We start from the raw sequence: 19,875 nt of genomic DNA, 5'->3' as shown, positions 1-19,875 counted from the left end.
ACCATACTGTCATACTATGGACACCATACTGGGGCGGCAGGGTAGCCTATTGGTTAGAGCGTTGGACTAGTAACCGAAAGGTTGCAAGTTTGAATCCACGAGCTGACAAAGTACAAATCTGTTGTTCTGCCCCTGAACAGGCAGTTAACCCACTGTTCCTAGGCCGTCATTGAAAATAAGAATGTGTTCTTAACTGACTTGCCTAGTAAAATAAAGGTAAAATTTAAATAAAAAAATACTGTCCCAATATGGACACCGTACTGTCATACTATGGACACTGTACTGTCATACCATGGATACTGCACTGTCCTAATATGAACACCCGACTGTCATTATATGGACACTTGAGTTGGTGATGGTTTATGTTCACAAGGCAAAAACTGAAATGTTCACTACTGCACCTATCTGCTATCACCTTGCTACAGTATCAGCAAACATGATGCTGCAACACATTACAAACATTATCTTAACATATATAGTATGTATAAGCTGGAAGTAAAAGCCTAAGTGTTGTTGTCCATTAGTTTACTCCAATTAGAGGAGGGGTGGTAGGGTTAGAGGAAAATAACAAAAGAAAATATGTTTGAAAGAGATTTTATATATATATATTATATTTACAAAAAAATATGAGGTTTTGGAAATGATGCAGACAATTATATTGATGGAAGCTACAATCTATGTGCAATATTATAGCTGATCTACCGACTTTACATTTATTTAAATAATAGTACATTCTCTGAACACCTACCTACTAACTCATAGTTCTTATCTCGACGATTTGGGTACTGACATTATGGGCATTTTAATTCCAGTAGACAGGAGTCCATTAGCATAGCTTCTTGGGTGGCTGGAGCTGTGTTTCTCTAAATCATTAAGCTAATTATACAAGCTAATTAATCAGCAAGCTCCAATGCCGGGTGTAAGAAGCAGAACGCCACCACTCTTTGTTGGCTTGCATAATGAAAGAAATCATTTTTAGAACTCTTGAGAGGGAAAAATGAAGGGTGGGACAAACTTTGATCTGTCGAAGAGTAAACAGATGATTTTGCATATTTAAGTGATGAGGTGGAAGAATAAACCAAAGGCTCGGTTGTGGGTAGAATACGAAAGGACACAGTACGAGCTGAGACTTTGAATTATCCCCGGCCTTTTGAGTTTGGAGAGGGTTGGATGTATGTGTGTGTGAACTTGTGTTTTGTACGTGTGAGAGATTGTGCGATTCTGTGTGTGTGAATGTGTGTCGTTGGTGAGAAGGAGCTCTCTCTCTCTGGTCCTTCGAGGCTCGTCTGTGTTCCTTTACGTCCCCATTATCTCCCAGCTGTCGACCGATATGCAGCTGAAGACAAATCAATTAAGGCTGCTCACAGACAGAGAGAGGGAGGGTGAGAGAGGGAAAGAGAAAAAGAGAGAGGATGAGACTGAGAATGGAGAGACTGTGTGTGTGTGTGTGTGTGTGTGTGTGTGTGCGTGTGAGTGAGAGAGAGGGGGAGAGATAAATAAAGATATAGGTAGAGGTGGATGGGTGGGGGCATTGTCTGTTTACAAACAAACAAACAATGTCTGAAAACAATGTAAATGTCAGTGATTGTATAATGAGGAAACTGTCACTTCATAAATATGTGTAGGTGTATTTTGGGTGGACACCTTTATGAACTGAAAACCACTGAGCCCGACCACTGGCTTCTCTGAACTTCCATAGGTGCTTTGTTTGTAACACTATTGTTTCCTTTCTTGGTATTCTGTATAATCAGTGAAGCAATGAACTCCAGTGTTCTGTGATATTTGGTCAATATTATTTGGTTGCGTCTCAAATGTCACCTTGTTCCCTACAAAGTGCACTACCTTTGACCAGGGCCCATAGGGGATATGGTCCCATTTGTGTCACATTGACATCCTCCCCATGCAGAAGTCACAGATGATATGCATGATCGTATTGACACATGTATTGCCATCACATGGTTGGCTCTAAATGGGTAATAAAAACATTAACAGTCGTTTGGTGGTATCACCTAATTCCATCCTCTCATCTTCTTTTCCAGGGAAATTCCAGAGGAGTTCTGATTCTTTCATTCCTTCCGGTCCGAGGCGGCATTGCTATCAACTGTTCCAAACAGGTAAGAACAATGCAGATCGGTGATACATCTCTTCATCCCGTTCAAACTTTAAGCACTTTTGTTGAAATGTCAACCCTCCGCCGATGCCATGTCAACACCCGTCACTAAATGAAATGGGGAAATAAAGGAGCTATAGGTTGTCTTATAGATTATTGTCACATCACTGAGATGAATCAACCAATTGACTTCAAAAACAGCTGCCTTTTAAACAGCTGTACTGTATACGGTATATCATACAAACCAGTTTAGCTAAACACCACAGATAAAGCATGCTAGCAGCACCCCCCCAGGGAAAGCATGGCTATTGCTGTTCCTCTCCATAGAGTCTCCATAGAGTCTCAATAGAGTCTCCATAGAGTCTCAATAGAGTCTCCATAGAGTCTCAATAGAGTCTCCATAGAGTCTCCATAGAGTCTCAATAGAGTCTCCATAGAGTCTCAATAGAGTCTCCATAGAGTCTCAATAGAGTCTCAATAGAGTCTCCATAGAGTCTCAATAGAGTCTCCATAGAGTCTCAATAGAGTCTCCATAGAGTCTCAATAGAGTCTCCATAGAGTCTCCATAGAGTCTCCATAGAGTCTCAATAGAGTCTCCACAGAGCATACCAGATGCATTTTGTTTCGTTTGACCTGTTTTCTATTGAAATCCCTTTGTATATATCCATACAAATTATGGTGATTCATGATTTCGATTGGCTGAGAATATATTTCTGTCTCGTCCTGACAAGTTAATCCTCAATGGGACAGTGAAGATCACATTTCAATACTGAAACTACGTTGCAAAGGTCAGAGAGACAGATAGCAAGGTTTATACAAATATCTGCTGCTGAAACCAAATGCTAGCTTAAAAGAAAGGGGAGATAATGTCTCGATGCTTTTTTACAGTGGAGATACATTTTTGAAATTGCCTGGTTGGGCTGATGAGACAGTGGATTGTGCAGAGAAATGGAACAGTGAATAGGCATTTGAACTCCATAGCCGGTGGTAACTTGTGGAATAGACACCAGTTGGAATGCAGCTTTAACCGATCAGCATCCAGGATTAGAACCACCCATTGTATAAAGGGAAAATAATGCATGCTCTAGACGGCCCTTCAAGCCAATCAGAGGCAATAATTCAGATCAACATTATTATCCCACCATGAGGAAATACATTTTGTCATGTGCTTAAAAACACAGAAACGACCCAAAATAATTAATTCAAAGTGCTATAGCTACACATTCAAAATGAAAGTGCAATATGCCGTATACTTGAGGGACCAACAGACAATCTATTATACAGCCTAATGGCTCCCCAATATCTATCTGTTTTAATTTTATTTTGAAGAAGTCTCTTTCCCCTTGTCTGGCTGCTGCTGTGACTGAATTTTGAGTGATGTGTACTGTCCTGTAAAATGCTTTCAAGTTTTAGAGATGAGATGAGTTTTGTGTACAGGTTGGATGCTGATTCTTGATCTATACCAATTATCCTTCCTGCCGTCTTAATCAAGCGCTGAACCTTGACTTGGTCTTGCACTCACATGTTTCTGAACATGCATATCAGACCAAAGTGCAGCACACTCTGCAGGAGAGATATATAGAACATTTGTAAGATATGCAGTTTGCTTAATTTCTTTTGTTTGCGTACAGTATCGGTGTAAGTACACAACCTTGAGGGGCTCCCGTATTCACCGTTCTAGATGTAGAGATGGCAGTGTTAAACTTCACTTGTTGAGCACAGTTCATGAGGAAACTATTAATCCACTAGATCAGTAGAGAGTTGACATGCACATTCACCAGCTTACCCACCAGTAGGTGGGGTTGGAATGTGTTAAACGCGCTACCAGAGTCAATTAATAACATTTTCACTAGGCTATTTGCCTTTTTAAAATGTTCGTAGATATTGTTCAGCATGACCAGTGTCACGTCATCAACACCCATGGAGGCACAGTAGGCAAATTGGTTTGAGTATTTCATATTTTTCCTTTACTGCCACTTGATTTAAACACTCTTTTTTTTCTGGTTGAGGAGCTCTTTTAATTCCCAGGTTACCCACGGTTTATTATTGGGGAAGATATGGAGTTTCTTTTTGGGAATAACGAGATCCTCACATAAACGGATGTACTCAGAGACGGTATCTGCTGCCTCTTCCAGGTCATGGGTGCTGTCTGTCAGGGCAGCCCAGTCAGTGGACTCAAAACAGTCCTTGAGGGCTTCAGTAGCTTCAGGAGTCCGATTTTTAATCTCCACCTTTTTAACCTTCTCTCGCTGCAGACGCGTTTTGTATACTGGGATGAGCTTGAACCATGTTATGATCCGAAACCCCAAGATTGGGCAGTACTTTGGAAAATGTTACCATAACAGAGGTCCAGACAGGTTTAATTTTGGGTAGGACATGCTGATATGATGGTAAATGTTCAGATAGATTGCACATGTTGAAGTCTCTTCCGTAATTAGCTTTACTGCTGCAGATGACTCTGTTTCAGCCTGGGATACAAGGTCATGAATCAAGACAGCAGCTGTTTGGGTGTCAGTGGAGGGGGCAATAAATGTAAACAATAAATAGTTGGACCTGATTAATTTCCCGTGGCAAGTAGGTTAAGAGCAAGAAGTTTAATGTCTTTTGTACAGATCTGGTGCTTAGTTGTAATATTGGCAGGTTTGCAATATTTCTCGTTGATGAAAGCACAAAATCCACCACCCTTTCTCTTTCCAGAGTTGATGTTTTGGTCCATTCTAACAATGGTGTAGCCATGCAGCTCCACAACAGAGTCGGGATCCTGTTCCGTAAGCCAGGTCTCAGATAGACAGATCAAGCAGGATTGTCGATACTCTGAGAGATATTGGGTACAAGTCCATAGCTCATCAGTCTTATTCCTTATGCTTTGTACATTGCCGTCCGCAATAGATGGAAGAGGTGTTCTGTTTTTTAATCCGATTCCGAATTCCTCCTCTACTGCCCCGTTTCCTTAGATGCCTTTACTTGAGAACATGTTGATTGTATTAGTTGTGGTATTCCATTGCAGTGTAGACTTGAGGCAAAGGGTCGGAGATTAAACAGGACATCTCTTGCATATGATATCCACGGTTGTGGCTCACTGTATCCATTGAGGTTCAGATCGACAGCTTGTTTGGTGCGTTTCCCAAAAAGAAAATATACAAAGTTACAGCCAATGTACTGCTATTTGCCTCATTATTATTTATATCCGATTTAATACCTCTAAAAAGTTGGTTGGTTGAGGTAGTTTGCAACTTTAAAACACTTTAAACAAAATAAAACACGGAAGAGATGAGCACAAATGACCATGTCGCTGCAAGAACAGACACCATTAGCATACCTATGGCGGAGGGTCATAAAGCAAATGCCATGTTATAAGTAAGCACATACTGTACTGTAAGCTTTCTCATGCATTTTCTCCACATGGTTAACAGCTTCATTAACACTTCTTTGAGCAGTATATGATCTATTACCATAGTACATGTTTATGAATACACTCATACTTTGTATTCACTTTAGGTCATCGGGGAGCAAACAACTCTACTACTCAAGTACTTCTGTGTAAATAGGCCATTCAAAACACACCATGATCCAAATTCCAACATCCCATGTACAATATGCTTTCATCAAAACACAATCCTATCCATGGCCATTTGCCAAAAGTATACAATATATTGTATACATTTTATTTGTATTTTTTACATCATATCTTATTAGCGTGTTGTTAATAATGTCCACATTTATGGAATTGTTTAGCGGTTACATGGATAAGCTATCCTTGTTTTGGGAGTTTATTTTCTCTTCAGAGGCACGTACTCAAAAGAAATACCGCTCTTTAACAAAATAAAGTTAGCTTGTGTTGGCGTGTATTTGCACATACAGTGACTGAAGGTGTGTTGGAAAACCTCCAGAGTGGGATAATTATTCAATAATGATATTTCATTGAGGTAGTAGTGTTAAAGGAAAAACAACAACATACTGGAGGTACTGTCAAGATGAGAAAAGGAGCGTGGTTGACTAATTTATGGTAATGTAGGCAATGACTTACTTAAAGACATGCTCAGGAACTTTGGCACACACTCGGTTTGCGAATTACAGCCGGCACTCTGTTCAGAGGTGCTAAGTACTCTCGCCCATCGGCAGGCAAACGCTATTGGTGTGTCTGAGCCCTTATAATGTAGCATTTGTAGTAACTAATTCTCCAACAGCCTGGTAACTTCTTTTTCCAAGAAGTTGAATGTTGTCTTTCTAATAAAATGACTCAAGTCAACATGAACACATGACCACGACGGGGATGTCTAAGATCAATAGGCAGTACTATGCTCCCCAAAGAGGATTGTGGGTACAGTTGTAATTGGTGCACCTGTTTGTCTCCCGGTCCCCGTTCCCCAGTCAGGGGAGAATGCCATATGCCAGTGCAAAGGTTCTCTCTGTGTCTATAGAATCTCCAATGAACTCATAAAATGCTGCTGGGATGTTTTCGAAGCGTACTATTTCGTACTCTTTTTTATTTTTTTCCATAACACTCAGGGGAGATAGCAGGTTGTCTAGCGGTTATGAGCATTTGGCCAGTAACAAAAAGGCTTCTGGTTCGAATCCTTGAGCAGGCATGTCATGCACTGACCTTAGAGATCCTTTTGTGTCTCTATTTTGGTTTGGTCAGGGCGTGAGTTGGGGTGGGCATTCTATGTTGTGGGTTTTCTGTTTTCTGTTTTGTGTGTTTGGCTGGGTGTGGTTCTCAGTCAGAGGCAGCTGTCTATCGTTGTCTCTGATTGAGAACCATACTTAGGTAGCCTTTTCCCACCTGTGTGGTGTGGGTAGTTAATTTCTGTTTAGTGTGTTTTGCACCTGACAGAGCTGTTTCGGTTGTGCTTTTGTTGCTTGTTGTATAGTGTTCAGCTTTACCATTAAAATGACGAACATGCACCACGCTGCACTTTGGTCCTCACCTTCTTCCAACAACAGCCGTTACAAGGCAAGGGGGGAAATATCTGCCGGTGTGCCCTTGAGCAAGGCATTTAACCCCCAACAACTGCTCCACGGAACCAATAATGTTGATGAAGGGAACCCCCGCACCTCTCTGATTCAGAGGGGTTGGGTTAAATGTGGAAGACACATTTCAGTTGAATGCATTCCGTTGTGCAACTGACTAGGTATCCTATTTTCTAGCTAACTCTTGCTGCACTTGTATTTCTTAACGGTTCTTATGCGGTTCTCTTGCAGTCTATAATAGATTCTGCTTCACCTGGTGTTAAGTAGATGGACTAAGAGCTATGGGGCGTTAGACACATTACAGCACATTTCACTCCACAGATGGGTGTTTCAGTGTCTTCAGTGTGATGTGGTTTAAAAGCTACTCTCTCTCGGCACAGGTTGCTAGGTGATCCAAACGAAAGGTGACATTTACAAATGCTGCTGCCGTAAAGTAAAGACATGGGTTAGGAAAACACAAAGGGGCCATGGACTTCATTGCTAAGTAGTTGACAGTGGCAAAACTACGGTGTCATGTACTGGTACTGTAGAATAGGCCTCTTATGCATGAGTGGCTGAGTACTTTTAAAGACAGCCATTAACACATTTACAATATAATTACCTGCCAGAACATTCCATTTGAGCTTTTAAGACTTCTAACTTTGTAACATAGCTGTCTGGTTCCTCAGAGTATTTTGGTATCACTTAAGTTGAAGTGGCACAAATCCACACATTTTATGACTACCAACTTCTGCTAGTGAACTATAGTTTGAGTTCATGTTAGCAGACAGCTGAGAGTCACAGCAAAATGCATCTTTACAAAACAAAGGTTATGATAACTGACTTATGGTTTTGTAACAAGGTTAACATTTTTAGTAGACATTTTGAATCGTTCACACCTTGTCAGTTGTCATAAGAAAATGACACAATGTTGTGCTGGTGTTAAAGGCATTATGTCAGGTATCTGTTTAACCATATTTTCATTGCATAAAGCCCAAATGTATTCTCCTCAGTGTGTGTGTGTGTGTGTGTGTGTGTGTGTGTGTGTGTGTGTGTGTGTGTGTGTGTGTGTGTGTGTGTGTGTGTGTGTGTGTGTGTGTGTGTGTGTGTGTGTGTGTGTGTGTGTGTGTGTGTGTGTGTGTGTGGGTGCGTGTGTGTGTGTGTTTGTGTATGTGTGTGTGAGAGAATGTGAGCGACTGTGTGAGTATGTGTGTGCTTGCACATATCTTTGCACACGTGTGTGAATGTTTGGAGGGAGCTTGCCATCCCGCCCGAATGAGATTATTTCTTACGCAGCTCGAGGGGACTCTTACCCCAGGGGTCATGTGACCGACACGACAGTGAGCACCATCACTCTTTGCCCCCGCCCCCGGCGATAGGGAGCCCTGCCAGAACAGGCCTCCTGCCCAAACTGGCAGATTCTGCTTCCCTCTGCTCCCCTGTCTCCCTGAGACATACCCTACTCTAACACTGATGCTGTGATATTACACAACCATTACCTGCTTAGAAAAGTGAAGATATATGAAAATATGCATATATTAAAGTCTGAAACATGTCAGATTTGATCTTGGATTTAAACACATGAAGGAAAGCATTGTGATGCCAAGCAAGATTTCAAATCAAAGTCTATCGGTGATAGTCTATAGCTCCAACAGCGCAGTAATACCTAGCAATAAAAACATAATTAAAATGATTGGGCTTTGGATGTGTTAATACAATCCTGAAACTATACTCCAATCGCTTTCTTTTAAGAGAGGTTTGGAAATACACTTACTATAGCAGCCTGTTGAGATAGAGACATCAGGTCAGGTGTATCTATTTACAGTAGACCAGGTGTATGTATTTACAGTAGATCAGGTTATTTAATTTCAGTAGACCAGGTGTATTTATTTACAGTAGACCAGGTGTATGTATTTTCAGTAGACCAGGTGTATTTATTTACAGTAGACCAGGTGTATGTATTTACAGTAGACCAGGTGAAATTATTTACAGTAGACCAGGTGTATGTATTTACAGTAGATCAGGTTATTTCATTTCAGTAGACCAGGTGTATGTATTTACAGTAGACCAGGTGTATGTATTTACAGTAGATCAGGTTATTTAATTTCAGTAGACCAGGTGTATGTATTTACAGTGGACCAGGTGTATTTATTTACAGTAGACCAGGTGTATGTATTTACAGTAGACCAGGTGTATTTATTTACAGTAGACCAGGTGTATGTATTTACAGTGGACCAGGTGTATTTATTTACAGTAGACCAGGTGTATGTATTTACAGTGGACCAGGTGTATTTATTTACAGTAGACCAGGTGTATGTATTTACAGTGGACCAGGTGTATTTATTTACAGTAGATCAGGTGTATGTATTTACAGTAGATCAGGTTATTTCATTTCAGTAGACCAGGTGTATTTATTTACAGTAGACCAGGTGTATTTATTTACAGTAGACCAGGTGTATTTATTTACAGTAGACCAGGTGTATTTATTTACAGTAGACCAGGTGTATTTAATTTCAGTAGACCAGGTGTATTTATTTACAGTAGACCAGGTGTATTTATTTACAGTAGACCAGTTGTATTTATTTACAGTAGACCAGTTGTATTTATTTACAGTAGACCAGGTGTATTTATTTACAGTAGACCAGTTGTATTTATTTACAGTAGACCAGGTGTATTTATTTACAGTAGACCAGGTGTATTTATTTACAGTAGACCAGTTGTATTTATTTACAGTAGACCAGTTGTATTTATTTACAGTAGACCAGGTGTATGTGAAATAACCCTTCATATGCAATACTGTTGCACAATTCACACCTGAATGCCAAATACTTTACAAGTTAATTAAAGAAAACAAAGACACACATTAGTGCTTAAACGTTAAAATAAACAATGAAAACCCCCCTTTAACCTGAGAAACCAAATACAAGAGGAAACCCGTGGCTAAAGCAACAACCTTAATCATTTCTTAAAGACTGATCTGATAGCTAGACTGTGGTGTTTGTTCTTTGACATGATACAATCCACCATTTCGTGAAGGGACTAGCGATAGCATAGCTTAATTAGGTTAGCAAGACTAATCAACTATGTTTTTTGCAAACAACGTTGGTGAGGGGAGAAATGGAGGGAAATGTCCAACGTGATAGCTCACAGGCACACCGTCACAGTCCAAAACATTTCAAATTTGGATGTGTTTTAATTAAATCTCATGAGAGTCATAATCAAATGCAGTGAATAGCTCAATCATGCTTTATCAATATTGTATTAATATCCATGTGAATTCAACATCTTAGACCTATCCATTGCTCTGTAATGTTAAGTAGGTTTTTCTGTCCTCCCTGGTCAATTCAACTATAGTTTGTTTAGAGTGGAGTTGCACAATTTTAGTCCTGGAGGGCTGCAGTGTTTACTGGTTTTCACTTTAGTTGTTTAATCAGTGAATGATCAGATTATGCACTGCACAGTTTATTACATGCTCTCTCTCTCCCTTTCTCTCTCCATCTCCTCTCCTAGGTGGGGGCATTGGGGGTATTGGTCAGACAGGTGTTGTTGGTGAGAGCGAAGCTTGGGCATCAGGCAGAATGTTGGCATCTGCATGAGTGGAACAGAGGAGCCTCAGTTCTGGGTGAGTTCAGGGCCCACATTCACTATATCTCTGGCACAATCAAATCTTCTGCCCTCCTGCAGTGCTTCATGAAAGAGCAACTTCCTCAGTGGGAAAGCACCATAAACAAAATCATTTGGGACAGTATGAGAAGAAATCAACGCCGACAAATGTTTCGAAAGGAATCTCAACAGTATTTATAGCCCTATAAGTAGGAAGTAGGAAATGACTTAAACTCTGCTTTGTTAAAAAATATAACCATTTTGGAAAACCGCTCACCAAGCTCTGAACACGACCAAATGATTCCTCGATACAATACATATACTTATTATATCAGACAGTGATTTAACACATTTTCCACGGAAGTCCTTTGGGTAAAAACTTGGATTTTGAAAGGTACCATTTCAGCGTATACAGCACTGTGGTGTAATGCTCGTCAGTAAGAATTTCACGGTAAGGTCTACTACACCTGTTGTATTTGGTGCATGTGACACGTAACATTTTATTTGATTTTGCCTTACCCATACTTGATACAGTATGCCCATCTGAAAGCTTAGATGGGCATAGCTGATGTGATCAAGACCTTCAAACAAGTTAACATGTTAACAAGCTGCAGGGCCAGACGGATTACCAGGATGTGTACTCAAAGCATGCCCGGACCAACTGGCAAGTATCCTCACTGACATTTTCAACCTCTCCCTAACCGAGTCTGTAATACCTACATGTTTCAAACAGTCCACCATAGTCCCTGTTCCAAAGAAAGCAAAGGTAACCTGTACCGTAGAACTCAGGTCGGTAGCCATGAAGTGCTTTGAACGGCTGGCTGGTCATGGCTCACATCAACACCATCATGCCGGAAACGCTAGACCCAATCCAATTCGCATACCGCCCCAACAGATCCACAGATGACGCAATCTCAATCGCACTCCACACTGCCCTTTCCCATCTGGACAAATGGAACACCTATGTGAGAATGTTGTTCATTGACTACAGCTCAGCTCAGCTCAACACCATAGTGTCTACAAAGCTCATCACTAAGCTAAGGACCCTGGGAGTAAACACCTCCCTCTGCAACTGGATCCTGGACCTCCTGACGGGCTGCCCCCAGGTGGTAAGGGTAGGCAAAAACACATTTGTCACACTGATCCTCAACACTGGGTCCCCTCAGGGGTGCGTGCTTAGTCCCCTCCTGTACTCCCTGTTCACCCACGACTGCGTGGCCAGCAAGACTCCAACACCAACATTAAGTTTGCTGATGACACAACAGTGATCACTGACAACGATGAGAGAGCCTATAGGGAGAAGGTCAGAGACCTCACAGTTTGATGCCAGGACAACAACCTATCCCTCAATGTGAGCAAAACAAAGGAGCTGTGATTGTGGACTATTGGAAATGAACATCGACAGGGCTGTAGTGGCGCGGGTTGAAAGTTTCACGTTCCTTGGTGTCCACATCACCAACTAACTATCACAGTCCAAACATACCAAGACAGTCATGAAGAGGGAACGACAACACCTTTCCCCCCTCATGATACTAAAAAAGTGTGGCAATGGTCCCTAGATCCTCAAAAAGTTCTACAGCTGCACCATGGAGAGAATCCTGACCGGTTGCATCACCACCTGGTATGGCAACTGCTTGGCATCCGACCACAAGGCGCTACAGAGGATAGTGTGTATTGCCCAGTACATCATTGGGGCCAAGTTTCCGGCCATCCAGGACCTACAGTATATACTAAGCGGTGTCAAAGACTCAAGTCACCCAAGTTATAGACTGTTCTCTCTGCTACCACATGGCAAACGGTACCGGAGCACCAAGTCTAGGACCAAAAGGCTCCTTAATTAACAGCTTCTACCCCAAGCCATAAGACTGCTGAACAATTAATCAAATGCCACCCAGACTATTTACATTGACTCTGCTACTACTCGCTGTGTATTATCTATGTATAGTCATTTTACCCCTACCTACATGTACAAATTAACTCAACTAACCTGTACCCCCACACATTGACTCTGCACCTGTACCCCCTGTATATAGCCTCATTATTGTCATGTCATTTGCTTGTGTTATTTTTATAAATTTTTATTACATTAGCTTATTTAGTAAATGTTCTCTTAACTCTGTTTCTTGAACTGGGCTCCCGAGTGGCGCAGCAGTCTAAGGCACTGCATCTCACTGCTAGAGGCGTCACTACAGACTCCAGGCTGTAACACAACCGGCCGTGATTGGGAGTCCCATAGGGCGGCACAATTGGCCCAGTGTTGTCCGGGTTAGGGTTTGCCCGGGGTAGGCCATCATTGCAAATAATAATTTGTTCTTAACTGACTTGCCAAGTTAAATAAAGGTTCAATTAAAAACATTTTTTTTGTTAAGGGCTTGTAAGTAAGCATTTCACGGTAAGGTCTACCTATACCTGTTGTGTTCGGCACAAAATTGGATTGATTTGATCCATTATATCCTCCATACCCATGTCCTGCTCCCTCATTCATACCAACGACTTACCAATCTTCCATTAACCAAATGAATGACATAGTCTATGTCCTGTCCCAAACAGCAATCTATTCCCTATATACTGTACTACTTTTGAAAGTAGGGCACTATGTAGGGAATAGGGTTCCATTTGGGAAGCAGCTATAGAAACTCAGGCTGATCTGATGGCTGTCACGAATCTCGCCGAAGATGGTGCCTCTTCCTGTTCGGGCGGCGCTCGGCGGTCGTCGTCGCCGGCCTATTAGCTGCCATCGTTTCCCTTTCCGTTTGTTTCTATTTATTGGGTAATTGGGTACACCTGTTTTGAGTTCGTGTTTGTTTGTAGGCTATTTAAGGGCACTAGGCCCGCTGGGGATTTGTGCGGGCTTGTTTTTTGTTACTCTGTTGTATGGTGGTTTTTTCGTGTATGTATTCTCCGGACTATCTTGGTCCTGTTGTTTGGGCTGGTAAATTGTATGCGTCCTGTGTGTTGGCGTGACCGTTTTGATGCGCCGGAGAATAAATTTGACAATCTACTGAACCCTGCTCTCTGCGCCTGATTCCACCCACCACTCCTAGTAAATCGTAACAATGGCAAAGACATGTGGTTGTCATAGAGGAAAGATCAGCAAGGAGAGAGGGCTTGAAAATGTCAGCATTAGTGGAGCACAATTTCTCAATCTGACCAGCAAATATGGCTCTCTTTTTTTGTTGTCATGTTCACAGTTCCCACCCAAATACAGTATATGCCATGGTCTCTATCACCAGTGGTTTGTGATGATGTGTGTGTACATTATGTTTGGCCTATCCAGTAGTTTGAAGGTAATATTATCTTACTTTTTCTTAGAATTTCCCTAACGTCTCTTTGCAGAGCAACAGCATAAACAAATATTAATGTAAAAAAAGATAGGATTCAAACTAAGTTACCCATGATTAGCATCCTTGGGGATATATACATAAAAGAAAAAGCTATTTCAGGTTTTTGAAAAATGCTAAATTCTCCAAATTACCCATCCCCTCCATCCTCATGTACCTGGTGCCCCCTCTAAAATAATGTGTGTATGATGCCCCTGGACCTCAATAGGGCCATTTTAAATCTACATCAATATTAGCATCACTAGAAGCTGTGGAAGACCACCAACCATGAACTGGCCGATCCCTGAATATTTTTTTCTGTTCAAAGTGACTGAGATTCTTGTTTGTCATGAAAAGCCCTATATAAAAGTGCTGTATAAAATACATATATTATTATTATTATACAGACTGATGCATTATGGGAAATATCTATCTCACTGCCACAGGCCCTTTAGGTGAAACCTGTCCTCTGAAAGAAAGTGAACGTTTCCCCTCAGCTGGCCTGATACAGTGACAGGGCTCACAGTTACAGAACACATTCAGGTAGGTATAAATATTGCAGGCGGAGAGCTTTTTGCTCCATGAATTATTACAATGTCCAGTGGCTTTATGTAAGCTTCTGAGAGCTATCTTCCCCCTAGCTTTACTGTTCCACTCTGCACCAAACAGCGGCTTGGGAACATGGAGGTGTCGTGTCTTTGGCTATGCTGGATTAAGTGATATGCCATGCTATTCTATAAAAAAAATATCCGTAATTAATATTACCTGATTGAGCTAATCATGTAAATTAAATTAACTAGAAAGTCGGGGCAACACAAAATAATATTTATAGATCTGTTATCTACCGAATAAACTCTTAAAGACCTAGTAATATTTTACAACAATAGCAGTCAATATTAATCGTCACCTTAATTCAAAAATTGTAAATTCTTGGTTATCTTCACGAACCCTGGCTAACAAGTTGAATCAGCTATACAACATTGGGTTTAATTATTTATTTACTAAATACCTAACTAATCACTCAGAATTTCACATACACATACTTAATTATAACTTGATTACAAATTACGTCATAAAGGAAAACGTCCCTAGTGGGCGGAACAGATATGACAGCTTGTTACACAAAAGAAAAGGGGCTGGGCTTGAGTGAAAAAGCGGGAAGACTAAGGAACAAAGGGCGAAGCTGTGCTATCGTAAATACAATATCTTATGCATTCTAAATTACCGCCCATTTGGAAAAGGAAAATGCAATAAATATTTACTCTGAGCTGCGCTTCAGTTGGTTGGTGGTAGATGGAAGGCCTTGTTGCCCAAACGCACTTTGAAGAATGTATCTGCTGGTAAATTGGATACGTTGTAGTAATGTTGTTGTGTGGTAGACGGGATACTCTGTCTGTTCCTTCCTAACCTGCGTTTGCAGTTGCTGTTGCTAACTCAATGGCTAGGAGGTATCACTTCTGTAGTGAATAAGAGTTCAAAGTTCATTATATATATTATTATACCATTCGCAACCAAGGCTGACGCTGATGTTGTCTTCGTTCTGTAGTTATTATCTGAACTATTCTGACATTGGACCGTCGTCCTCACATCCTCGGAACAGGAGGTTATATTGTCGTCAAGGCTTTATATAGGAAGGGAGAAAAGGGGTGTGTTTCATAGTTTACAACCTACGTCTCTTCACGTGGGCGGGCCACTGAGTCGGGCCTAATTCACTCATGAAAACCCAATTCTCACATTTAAAAGCTAAAATCACATTTCATCTCATCACAAATAATTTCATATTCAAACATTTAAATTGAACAACAATTCCATGTGAATCCGATAACTCTGATGTGTAGACTACACTGTAGAGTTTATGCCATCTTATCATTGATGAGAATGTCTCAGATGACAACCGAATTGACATCATATTCATTAAGTACCACTGCATATGTTCAATTGGTCGGATTACCAGAATATAGTTCATTTCCCCCCACCTTCTGATGTTCCCAGAATCTCTATGTTAACCAAGGGGTTTGCAAATGTAACATCAGTAGGGTAGAGAGAGAAAAAGGGGGGAAGAGGTATTTATGACTGTCATAAGCCAACCCCCCCAGGCCAACGTCATGACAGAGGTATAAAGCCAGCATATAAACACAAACACACAAAGATATACACTTTGGGTAATAGACCGACAGACAGACAGACAGGCAGGCAGACAGGCAGACAAGCAGACAAGCAGACAGGCAGGCAGGCATGCAAACAAGCAGGCAGGCAGGCAGATAGACATACAGGCAGGCAGACAGACATATAGGCAGGCAGACAAGCAGATAGACAGACAGGCAGATAGGCTGGCATGAACACATACACATACACTGGAGTTGAGTTTAGTTTTAAGACTAACAATATTCTCAACAACTTTAACTTTAGAAGAATCATGATTATGAAATGGGTGTCTAAAGACATAACCTAAAAACAAATCTTGCAGAGTTAGTTTTTTCCCAACACCATGTCCTATCCTCCTGTGGATTTGGAAGCGCTAAATTATTGATGACATTACATGACATAGCTGACTGAGTTAACATTATTCCTGCTTCTTAAAATAGTTTTGTTTTTCTCTGACTCCTTTTTGACAAAAAGATAGGGACAGTAGCTTTCTGAAAAATAGTCAGGCATTTGTGTGTGTGTGTTTGTGTGTATGTGTGTGTGTGTGTGTATTTGTGTGTGTGTGTGTGTGTGTATGTTTTTGCATATCTGTGTGTTTGTGTCTCTGCAAGTGTGTGTGTGTGTGTGTGTGTGTGTGTGTGTGTGTGTGTGTGTGTGTGTGTGTGTGTGTGTGTGTGTGTGTGTGTGTGTGTGTGTGTGTGTGTGTGTATGTGTGTATGTGTGTGTGTGTCAGTGTGTGTGTGCACTCATTTGTGCATGTGTGTATATGCACATGTATTTGTGTGTGTGTGTGTGTGTGTTCTCCTTGTTTATTGAAGGAGGACACAGTGACATGGAAAATATGTTTACCGGAAGATTTTTTCCCCAGTGTTGTTTGATGTGGGTTTTCATTCTGCATCTCAAGGTCAAAATAATACACATCACTGAATTGGGTCCATATTCACAATGTGTCGTAGAGTATCAGTTCTGATCTAGAATCCGTTTTTCCTTTTAAATCATATTGAATAAGAGATGGGTCCTGATCCTAGATCAGCACGCTACTCTGATGTGCTTTGTAAATACAGACCTTGGTGTCTTCTCCTTTCTATTTAACTGAATATACTGAATATAATCAACTTAATGTGTAATATTTTGTGTACTATTTTGTATTACTGTGCAGGCTGCTGTGAAATAAGTATTTATTTTCCTAAATGATTAAGTAACGTTCAGTTTGAAGATGGTAACGGTAGGCAACAGTACACATTTTATTTAGCCTTTACTGAAAAGGTCAACTTTTGTCAGTGTACTTTTATCAGGAATAGAAAACCAAGAATAATGTGTAAGCAGTAACATTTGTCATGTTATTAAGCGTTAGTGTAATGTACGAGTTGTTTCTGGTTATGTCACTGGAAGGTAAAACTCCTGGCCATAGTCTGGATGCTAGGGATTGTCTTGAGTCAGTACTTCTGACGAAGCCATGATTTGGTTGTTCACCAAGAAATGGTATGTGCATCCCACAGCCCATCTTCATATTTTTCTGGCATAAGCTGTGTATTATGTGAAGCAATGAAGCATCTAAGTCTTATTTGATAAATCAGATTTTAATAATGTGTTCAAAGAAGATCAAAATAAGCATCTAAATTGAAAATGACTTTATTTGGTACAGTGCACACTGATATGAAATGACAGGTCAGCGGCTTCTGTGAATTAGCAAATAGCATAATCCCCTGCAGTTAATAATGTCTTTTAAAAACTGCCTGTTGGAAAAGACAGATATGGTTTGGACAATGGATCAACATCGGTTTGTGTCAGATGGTGTTTTGTTCCAAGGTGAGTTTCTGACTTTGCTAGCTAAGTCTTCAATAGACAGGAACAGTGATTGTAGAGCTTTGCTAGCTAAACCTTCAGTGGACAGGAAACAGTGACTGTAGAGCTTTGCTAGCTAAGTCTTCAATAGACAGGAACAGTGATTGTAGAGCTTTGCTAGCTAAACCTTCAGTGGACAGGAAACAGTGACTGTAGAGCTTTGCTAGCTAAACCTTCAGTGGACAGGAAACAGTGACTGTAGAGCTTTGCTAGCTAAACCTTCAGTGGACAGGAAACAGTGACTGTAAGAGCTTTGCTAGCTAAACCTTCAGTGGACAGGAAACAGTGACTGTAGAGCTTTGCTAGCTAAACTTTCAGTGGACAAGAAACAGTGACTGTAGAGCTTTGCTAGCTAAACCTTCAGTGGACAGGAAACAGTGACTGTAGAGCTTTGCTAGCTAAACCTTTAGTGGACAGGAAACAGTGACTGTAGAGCTTTGCTAGCTAAACCTTCAGTGGACAGGAAACAGTGACTGTAGAGCTTTGCTAGCTAAACCTTCAGTGGACAGGAAACAGTGACTGTAGAGCTTTGCTAGCTAAACCTTTAGTGGACAGGAAACAGTGACTGTAGAGCTTTGCTAGCTAAACCTTTAGTGGACAGGAAACAGTGACTTTAGGACTTTGTGAATAATTTACGATAACACAAACCAAATAAATTAATTATGATTGGTATAGAATACTTATTATGTTTAGGAGCTTATCTTGATTACTTCTCAACTAATGTAGTATTCTAGAAAGAAGGAGTATTCAATTAGCCAGTTAACTTTGATAAACAGTCGTATATAAGTCTGTTTGATTAAGAAAGTTACATTTGTATATTGGTGGTTGTTGTTGAAGTGATTTCAAGCAATGTTTGATGGTTAACTGGCCATCTCATTGATCCAACTTTCTGGAACAGCCCGCAACTACAAACCCATATACAGTATTTTCATTCTATTTTTTCCAGACCAATTTTTCTTTGAATCAGTTGGGCTACTTAATTAATACAGCGTTCCAAAATGCTTTAATTTGTTATTAAGTCATGTTCCCCTATCAAGTATAACCCTGAGTATTTATGAGCATTACATATACAGTATATGAGAGCAGTTTTAGGTAAACTCGTTTAGCTAGAAGACTCAATGGAAAGCATGAAAGCATGAGTGAAGGAGGAATTCCACCCGAACGTTATTATTTGATGAGTTTAATAAAATCCCATAGTTTGTCTCAGGGCGATTCAGGGGGTTTGTGTGTTTAAGACTGATTCATTTTTCATGACGCATAACTGGAGTCTGACTTCTCATTAGTGAGTAGACTGCATGGCGGCTGAGGGCTCGCTGTCTCTCTGGCTTTTGAAATACAGATGTCTGATCTTTCATTTACCTAGTGCTCCACGTGGGCAGTCTATGGTACTCTGCATGAATTTGATGTGAAAAGAGTGGCTGATGCAAAATCTGAATCTGCTTGAACATCTATGGCAAGACCTGAAAATGGTTGTCAAGAAATGATCAATAACCAGTTTAAAATAATTTTGAAAAAAAGTATGGAAAGATGTTGCACAATCCAGGTGTGGAAAGCTCTTAGAGACTTACCCAGAAAGACTCACAGCTTTAACCTCTGCCAAAAATGATTCTACAAAATATTGACTCAGGGATGTAAATCAAATATTTCTGTATTTCCTTTTCAATAAATTAGCAAACATTTCTAAAAACCTGTTTTCACTTTGTCATTATGGAGTATTGTGTGTAGATGGGTGACGGAAACAAATAACACTGGTAAGTAAAGGCTGTGGAATAAGTCAAAAAGTATGAACACTTTTTGAAGGCATTGTGCATTGCTCCTAAATGGATTTCCTATGCTACACCTATTATTGGCACAGCATAGTGTGATTAATAGTGGGAACAAGGATCAATATGGATGTTGGTA

At 40.6% G+C, this 19,875-nt stretch overlaps 1 protein-coding gene across 17 annotated transcripts in view; it reads left to right on the top strand.

The window, feature by feature from the left end:
* Nucleotides 1–19,875, top strand: part of LOC118368770 (receptor-type tyrosine-protein phosphatase delta-like) — a 597,123-nt gene that overhangs the window by 227,255 nt on the left and 349,993 nt on the right. For all 17 annotated transcript variants that reach the window (XM_052497200.1, XM_052497201.1, XM_052497198.1 and 14 more), the window contains exons 5-6: nucleotides 2,040–2,114; nucleotides 10,571–10,682. The gene's annotated coding sequence lies outside the window, so the exon portion shown is untranslated. The remainder of the gene's footprint in view (nucleotides 1–2,039; nucleotides 2,115–10,570; nucleotides 10,683–19,875) is intronic.

The sequence above is a fragment of the Oncorhynchus keta genome, chromosome 35, assembly GCF_023373465.1.
Source record: "Oncorhynchus keta strain PuntledgeMale-10-30-2019 chromosome 35, Oket_V2, whole genome shotgun sequence".
Classification (NCBI taxonomy): Eukaryota; Metazoa; Chordata; class Actinopteri; order Salmoniformes; family Salmonidae; genus Oncorhynchus; species Oncorhynchus keta.
Note: the sequence above shows the minus strand (reverse complement) of the source record. Positions and strands in the feature narration are given on the sequence as shown.